Raw genomic sequence first — 9,234 nt, forward strand, 5'->3', positions numbered from 1 at the left:
TGCAGGTGATTTTGGGTGAGAAAACCTTGAACCAATCGAGTTAAACTTTGCATTTTTATCGGTCTCGATCTAAGTTGCAGTGCAGCTTTAAAAGTTGCGTAAATCGCTCAAGTTGCGTAACTATAACCGGCAGTGGTAAAGCCCATCTGCTTCAGCTCGATTGTTATTAACAAAGTCTTTAGTGGCCTTAGTTGAAGCCGTACGCGTTTGTTAACCGCTTAAATGAGTAATAACTCGTTGTGCCACTTTTACCTGATACACAAAACAGCTGTCTGTGGCACGCACCATTTTCACTTTATGAGCACTAAATCGACCTTACTGTAATCAGTTATAAAGTTTTTGTTTTCAGGTAAAACTTTAAAATTATCCATATAGTGTCAATGATAGGGATCCTTGTAAATTGTAAACAGAACGGTGTTGAATAATTGTTATGGTCGTAGTTGGCTGTGGTTCTCTCGTTCTAGCATGAACGTAGGGCCGTTGATAAGTTCGTATATGGTTTGAAATGACAGCTGTCATATAATAATTGTTTGCAACGTTATCTAAGACATACGCTTTTTGTGACAATTGCCATCCATAGGCGACCTGACCATAACAATTATTAAACACTCGTTATTTGTCAGTCAGTGGAAGAGATGTAGCACAATTTTGACAGTTTGCAATGCCTTTAGTCCCTTTGCCTTAAATTTTGCTCTTTTTTTTTGCAAAGTCAATTTAATCAATGGGGATTACAAAGGACTTTTTCTTAGAGGTACCATTTACCTAAAAAAAAAAAAAGAATTATCATGATCACGAAATGTTCGAGTGGAAACACACGTGCAAAAAAATAATATGAACGTTTTCCAGCTGCCAGTCGTCATTTACGAAAAAGTCATCCATTTTAAAAATAACGTATTTTAAAGTAAACATTAGTCCAGCTTTATGGCTTTTCGCGATTTTTATGAAGACTGTAACGAGTGAAAAAGTTTTCCAGGTTTTTTTGTGTGCTGCCAGTTGAACGTACGCTACCTTCCGACAATTTGATGTCGATTTTATTGCTTCTTTTTGCTGTAGGTACAGCTCCTGCCACTTTCTGCACCTTATGTAGCTTTATATTTAGCGTTTTTAAATGCAAAATTTGGAGCGTCGAGTTTTTGCTGTCATTTAAATGTGACTGTATTGGATTGTCAAGAAAATTCTTCTTATTTAAGTTATCTCCGATATGGTCTAGTGGCTAGGATACCTGGCTTTCACCCAGGAGGCTCGGGTTCGATTCCCGGTATCGGAAGAACTTTTTTTATAAAAATAAAAAGTAAAATATTTTTTCGTGTAACCACAATATGGGGAAATACATTGATTTTTCTGGATACTCAAAAAACACGAAAAAACCCTTTGAATAATCATATACCATACAAACTTTCCAAATTTTTAGTCTAATTTGGTCAGCACTTTACAGCCAAATTGCCAGAAATAAAAAGAATTCTTCATATGTCAGTCAGTCTTGAAAGGATAAACAGTCTAAATTTATAAACGTTTTGAAAATAAGGCGCAAAGTCTGGACCGCATAAATCCGGGACAAACGTTGTTGATCTTGAACTTTTTTTTTGACGCTAATATTTTACTCATCGCGTGTGCGAATCAAGTTCAAAATTTGGCTGCGTTTACGCGGTTCGTTGACCGCGAAAGAAACGTCCTGGATAAAGTTGCAAATTCCTCTGGATAATTATCCGACAGCACTAAATACGCCCACGTCTGTTATTCAGCCAGAGATTATTATGTTGTTTATTTACTGGGTGATTTGGATTAACTTAGTGTGGTTTAGGTCTGGTTGGCGGGTTGGCCCCCCCGGTTTGTGGATATTGTCGGACCGAACGATGTCTGATCCCATAATTCTTTGCGGAATGGGTTAATTCAACCGTCAACCGGTTGACATGTTTTCGACAAACGACGGGCAGTAAAAGTAATTTGGGGGTTTAGCGCTGACAATATGCATTGTGATTTCGGCTATAAAAATGCTCTTGTTTTGTCTTGGTCTTAATAAGATACGATTATTGGGATTTCGGATGAAAATAGGACCTGGATCAAGGAGTGACAACCCCACAATTGCTTTTGTGTTTCTGCCATTGTTTTCATCCAAAACACGAAAAACTATTAGCGTTGTGACGTGGGTCTGTAAGTTGGTAAGCACTGCATAATGATAGGTGGGTGGCGAAGGATAAGGTCGCGAAATTATGCTTGTCGATGTGTATCAACCCGGAAAAGACGTGGAAAATGCCGTATTAGGTACTAATTAGCATAAAATAATAGCGGCAGTTAAATTATACATTCATATGCCGACATCAAGAGTTATAGCTAGCTTAGAGCTTTACCACTGACCTTAGTTTATAGTAATTGTGGTTTTCACTTTCCTAATTGTTGTAAATTCTTATGTTTCAATACCTACCAGGATATTAGTCTCGAAATTTTTCTTTTTTTTGTATTATTGTTTGTAAAAAATCCGTGGTGACACAAGTCGTTGGTGCCAAATTTGGTTGTTGGCTAGTTTGACAAATCAACCAACTAAAATAGTACTAAACTTCCAATAGTCAAAACAGCTCAATAATGTAAATTTGTTATGCTGGATTCTGGATTGCTACTAGTCTACATGTGCATTTGAGTAAATTACAAACTACGATTTACTACTCTCAGGAGTTGAACTTGTGTTCATTTACCTGAACGCTAAACTTGAAACCCTAACAAAAGCAGTGTTTGGGCAGGCAAAAATTGCGATGCAGAAAAAAATGGGCCCATTATTTTTTGACCTATCCAGCCAGCCACCGGCGGCATATTTTATAAAATGCTTTGGAGCCGGTGCGGTCGTGTCCCAGACGCAGTCTGAAGTGCATCGGTTCGGTTGTTCACCCTTCCTTAGTGCAGCAGGACCCGGCCTTGGGGATGCTCAAGGGCAGCCGACCCTCGCGAAACGATTTCTTTTCTTTGGCTAATCGGGACAAAGCCCAACAAATCGGTCGGGTGTCGATTCTCGAGCCGAATGCAGATTATTTATTGTAACTGACATAACTATAGCACCAGAGTGGAGAGAACAAAACTGTGTTAATCCTTAACTGATCATTTCATAATCAAATACCCAACACGAGAAAACGAGCCTAGTTTCAACATTCTACCTGCTTTACGTCAGGCTCCATGAATATCAACCCAACTTCCTCTCTTTTGTTTCTAACAAGAAATGCCCTTGTGTGTCACAGACAGAGTAGGATGATTGGCATTGGTGGGTGGCCTTATAGCCATTTTTTCGTGATAATCGTAACTTGAGAAGGAATACGGAGTACTAAAACATACGCTGCATCGCAGGTTCGGTGACTTCTTCATAAGCCGGGTCGACAACCACCACGTACTGAGTGGGCCAAATAAACGAGCTCGTTTCGTGCAGCCTCGATTCCAATTGGTGTACAAGTGACTAGCTACGCACAAGAGACACTCATCTTTAAAATATTATTCGCAATTCACAACTTACCCTCATAAAGGCCATTTCCTAACGCAGAATGTTTATTTTCCTTGACTGACTTTTACTCCATTCCTATGAAAGTTTTATGTTTATGAACATACTTTCGATTAAATGGAACACGGTGGCGCAGCAATAAATAATGGCCCCGATTGTTTTTGTTTACTTTAGTCTCAATTAGCACAATGCACGATATGCAGCAACGCTAGAGGAAAAGTTATTTTGATGTGCCAAATTTGACAAAAAGTGTTACAGGGGCAATTTTACACTTTTACTTTCTCCTGTTGTCTCCAAACACTATTTTCGTAATTATGATAATTGAGTACCGCATATAGCAAAAATATGCAGAATTGATATAACATCGCTATTTTCAAAATTATACAATAGGAATACCAGTCATAACCTAAATATTATATAAAAATAAAATTGCAAAGAATTAAAGAAGAAACTATGTATTACATCTTTGAAGTTAGTTTTTCCTATTGTCCCACATGTAGACATACCCCCATTTGCACCGTCGCGTCGTACTAAAGTACGACGGTGCATAAGCCTAGCTTAAGTTAAGTGTAGTCCAGACTGTGACTTTTTTCATTTGTATTGTCACAGACTGAACCAAACTTAATTTAAACTAGGCTTAAATTATGAGGGATATACAGGGTGTTTCAGAATTGTTGTGACAAAAGCCTAGGGGAGATTCTCCTGGCAAAATTAAGCAAGAAATTTGAACACCCTGTATGTCGAGAACAAAGCACTTGCTTGTTGTCTTGATTTTGCCAGGAGAGTCTCCCCTAGGCTTTTGTCACAACAACTCTGTAACACCCTGTATAGACAAAAGTTTGGTTTCTTAAAAATGGCACACCCTGTATATTTTTTAATGTTTCTTATAATAATTACATTGCTAACATTTTATGGCCTACTATAATTAAAAAAATAAAATGTTTGCCTTTGTTTCAAGCATGCTTTTAAAGTTGTTAGAAAGGAGAGTTGAAACGTAATCAAAATATACAGGGTGTCCCTAAAAAAACCCAACTTTGATCTATACTATTATTTGAAAAAATTTAACATGTCAATCGAGTCTTGTATGTGTGGTTGAATAAGAAATGTAAACATAAAGTTGTGTAGTATCTTTGTTTTGACGTCAACCTATTACAGACTTTAACAAATTACATAATTTGTGCGGTTAAAATAGCGCGATGTAAACCTCCCTTGTAAGACTAAATTTACGTCAGCAAAACGCAAAAGGAGGCATAACGGGTCAAGGTTAGCTTCCCCAAATTCGAAAGGGGAGAAAAACTACGTAGCTTGGGCACGAGTTGGGGCTGTGCCCGGGGGCCTAACGGGGTCGAGGTCGACCTTAGGGGAAATTAACCATCTTTTGTGTCGTTTCTTCTTCCCCAAAGACTGGAAGTTTTACGGTTTTTCCTCTTCAGATATTGTCGTTGGTTGCACCATAAGAAAGTGTTTACGTTCTTCGGCCTTTCCTTGAGGAAACAAACCGATTTACTTTGTATTTGTGTTTTGCTAATTAAACTCTGAGTAGTCTAACAAATGTGATTCAGTGAAACTGATTTGAACACTCACAGCATCGTTCAAGGGCGAAGTCCTCGAATGTTTCAACGTGGAAAAACAATGGCGATAAGGACAATTATCGAAAAATGGCGCAAATAAACCGCGTCTAAAAACCAACAGCGACGATAAATAACTGTCTTATCTGCGTTTTCAATGTCAATGTCTTCTGGGAGGCCATCGAACCATCGACGAACCGAACCGTCAAGTTCACGAAATAATAATTATTGTTTCCGTAGCTTTACGCGTTTTAAACATTCTTTTGCTTATAAACTTTGACGGGGCCCTGGCAAACAATGACCAAGCGAAGAAAAAATTATGTTTTTATAGTTGGTTCGTAATTATTGTTTTGAATCATATTCCAGTATTGTTAATTAAAGTGACGACCGATTTGACCGGACAAGGTCAGAAAGTGGATGAGGGCCGACGCCCGGCGTCGTTGCCATGGTGACGTCGGTTTGACGTGGGGACGCGGATGCTGCTGCTGCCGCTGCGGGCCCGGTGAACTTCACCTTTGAATGGCGAAAGGGCACCGGGTCGTGCACGAAGGTGCCACTACACTTTCCAATATTCGAGGTTGTTTGAAGGGCACATTATTTTTTCTCTTCACTGTTAACAGTGTTAGTTTTTTTTGACAGTTTGATCAGAATGACGACTTCTCAGTCAGCGCTGATCAATAAGGAAAACATAACATTATAGTACGTGCGTAATGAATAAATTTAGATGAAGGTCGTCGTCCATAAACAATAATGCTCATCCCGTAATTGATGTAAAAATCTTTCAACAGTATAGAACCAAACAGGTCTGTTTTTTGCATATGTGCGTATAATCTCCCAAACATGATGTAAACGCTTTAGGTCCCACCTGGGCTCTGACTAATACCCAGTTTTTTTTACCTGATAATCCTGTTCATATAAAATTAATGGATTCTCCTAAATGTAGTTGTTGATTTTATTTGACCCGAACCGAAATCATCTAAAGGAACGTTGCCTAAAAGCAAACGAAAAAAGAAAAGTTAATCTCGAAGGCCTGCCCGAATTGATTTCCCCGATAATGGGGAATTCTTTAACGAGAGTTCGGGCTAAGCTATTAACAATTAATAGGCTTTATCCTTGGGGAATTAATTGATTGCCCCGTTGGGGATCGAATATTAATTGGCCCTCTTGCGTTCAAATTAATTGGTTTGTAAATCTTGACGCTTTTGTAACGAAAGGGTCTAATAACAATGGTAGTTTGCGGACGAAGGATTTTGTTAAGAGATTCTGTTAGATTCTGAGGTGGCCTGCACTTATTAATCAAACCACCTCACTAAAAGGCCAGAAATAGACACAAAGGACTATTTATTCCAACAATTTATGCAACGCTCGTCTCCGCACATTCCTATTTATAAAAAAAAAATACGAATCCGGTACTGCAAACATTTTAAAAATACTTTCTCTGTTTAGATTCAAAGTCAGGGTCGACAGATTCACATGGGTAAATTGGCGTAGATTTCTGGCAAAATTGCAAAATCTAATTTTTGATACGTGTAGCACAATATTCGAGTAGGTATTGTTGAGGATCGTTATAATACGGATTACTGTTTTTCTACCTGAAAAATTGATACTTTTTGAAATCAACACAATAAATGAATTTCTATGCTACGCATACGCGTAAAATGGGTTTTGCTTGAATAGCACCAAAGTAGGCTGAAACTTGACGTCACGATGACGTAATTGAACAAAATATTATATAGATCAACTGTCAAATTACGTCATCGTGACGTTAAATTCGCTCGACACACTTGATGGCGAGTCAAAATGATATGCATGCACAGCCTACTTTACCATAAATACGAAACTTATTCATTGAAACGCCATCTTACCCGTTTGTGGAATAAAAAATCGTTTATTAGTGTTTATTTAAAAAAGTATAAACTTTTTACATAAATAACTTAGTACAATCTTGCCCTAATTTTAAGCAAGGAACAAAGTAGAATTATAAAAATTGGGGTGTTCTATTTAAAAAAAAATACTTTTCGCACTTTTAAAATATTATTCTTTTAGGTCAGTTTTTGATCATTATTTTTGTCGTTTTTCTGCACCCACTGTTAGAGCCAACCTTGTTTAACATGACAAAATACAAAAAGCAAGAGAAAAACCTTTTCTAAAATGCGAAAATTATAATGGCAAATGTCAAATTTCACATAAAATGATAAATATTTCAGAAACAGATACATATAGATATAGGACATTATACATAAAATATGTCTAGAATTTGTCGTTGAATCCAAAAATACAAAAAAATATACAGTGTGTTTTATTTAAAATAAATTATAATCATTATGGCTCTAGGAACCCAACATCATATTTCTGGATCCTGGAGGGTACTAGGGTGAGTTCAGATCTGGATAAAGTGACGAGAAAGGCTTCTCAGGAACTATCTAGAAGCAGCAAAAGACAATCAGGTTTAAACCAACGAGTTGAGCTGAGAAATTAAAAAATTATGAAAACTTGTGTTAAAAAAGAACAGGGAAAATTCGATCAGTTAAACTTCGATTAGAAGAGAGAACTATTGCAATCAATCACCGCGCCCTCTATACTAGAAAGCCTAAAATGTCACTTTTAATGGCGGCGTTAGCGGTTTTCGTTTTATACACAAACGTATGCATTTGCCGTAAAAAAAAAGTTTTTTTGCATCCTATGTATAATTTTGAAATTTCCATGCTTAGCTAACAGAATATCGTATAATATCTACTCTTACACGACAAAAATTATATAAGAAAAAGTTTAGGTGGGTTTTTGGGGTCCAGAAAATAACCAAATTCAAGCTCAAAGGCGTTTTCAGACTAAGCCCAAAGCAACAGTGAATCTTAACATTCGAAACGTTTAATTAATCATTACATTAGGTATTTTGTTGTACAAAATTCCAGTTTCATTAGAATCAATCGGTCAATTACGTAAACCATGAGCCACATTAAGACTAATAACGACCGGCTTGACCTTGGCTGTGAAACAATACATAAAAGAATACCGGAGTTTGAAGGTCTCGTCATTATTTATGGGTCTGAATCCCGGTGGAGCTGTCCAGTCACTGTTTTGCATACGGTTTTACCTAAAACATCGAGAAATCAGCATTTCCATTGAATTATGTTATTGTTCAGACTCCGGTCCGGCATTTGAACTTGAACGGTTAGAAGGAAGTGATAATTTTTCATCTGACGATATCATTACGCAAACAACATTGGCCGAGCCGAACAAAACAGTTCGGCAATTTAAATGTCCAATGTCGTTCTCGTTTAAATAAAAATTTACTGGAACACCGATCCAAGGATTAATAAACTCATTTCGTTTGGAGAACGGACGAACAATGGCATATTATTCAATTATGAAATAGAATCCCTAAAGGTCAAAGTAATGTTTGAAAATGCGATTTAACGACCTACTAATCATAGCAAAGGACGAACTTTGGCCTCAATAAAAATTAGACAATTTGGAGAGACCCCCGAATTTACATACACAACAACCATATTCGAAAGGTTGACAAAGCTTTGTTGGTTTTCAGTTCATTGCAACGTAACTCGATATCTGAAAACGAAACGAGTGCTGCATAAGTAAAAATAGAGGACAATTTTACATAATATGTCAGGATGTTACCAACAGCGTTCATCTGCCGGAAAAATCCACGATTACAGCCAAAGAATGCTTAATATATCCACGTGCTAACCCTTGAACTTACGGATTTAATTTTAAGCTGCCTTGACTTCTAAGCTCTGCACAAAATCAGAACTCGTCGATAGCGAAATCCCATATCACAAATCAGTCTGCTGAATCGAATAAAAGTGATATTAAAACCACTCTCTTTCTCTCTGGTATAAAGATCTTCTTCCTTAGTAGTGTCTCATAGAAAACCTTGTTTTTATTAAGGATGATCTCGAATTAATTAAATTAAGCGCTGCGAGAGATCCACTTGACCGTCAATTGACTCGAATGATTCACGAAACGATTCTACTTCCTCATTTGTCACTGGTTATGCAATACGACAAACGCGTATTTTCCGGTTAGGAATTTTACTGTCGCATTGATTGCAGTGGGATTTGAATGAAGGTTCAAATCAAGGAAAACTCAATTAGGAGGAGCATTTTTATTATAATATGTATAGTCGTTTGCTTATGAGGAATGGCAACACTGCTTTGTAAGTGTCATGTC

General features: G+C 37.3%; 1 long non-coding RNA gene and 1 other non-coding gene across 2 annotated transcripts; one reads left to right on the forward strand and one right to left on the reverse strand.

The window, feature by feature from the left end:
• The first annotated feature begins 1,195 nt into the window (after positions 1 to 1,195).
• On the forward strand, positions 1,196 to 1,267 carry TRNAE-UUC (transfer RNA glutamic acid (anticodon UUC)). Its single transcript has one exon. It is a non-coding gene; the product is annotated as a tRNA-Glu (tRNA).
• Positions 1,268 to 7,902: 6,635 nt separating this feature from the next.
• LOC145728145 (uncharacterized) lies at positions 7,903 to 9,171 on the reverse strand. Its single transcript, XR_014178012.1, has 2 exons — positions 8,765 to 9,171; positions 7,903 to 8,140 (listed from the first exon to the last, which is right to left on the reverse strand). It is a non-coding gene; the product is annotated as an uncharacterized LOC145728145 (long non-coding RNA).
• Positions 9,172 to 9,234: the final 63 nt, after the last annotated feature.

This window comes from Ips typographus, linkage group LG4, assembly GCF_016097725.1.
Source record: "Ips typographus isolate SLU linkage group LG4, UJ_Ityp_2.0, whole genome shotgun sequence".
NCBI lineage: Eukaryota > Metazoa > Arthropoda > Insecta > Coleoptera > Curculionidae > Ips > Ips typographus.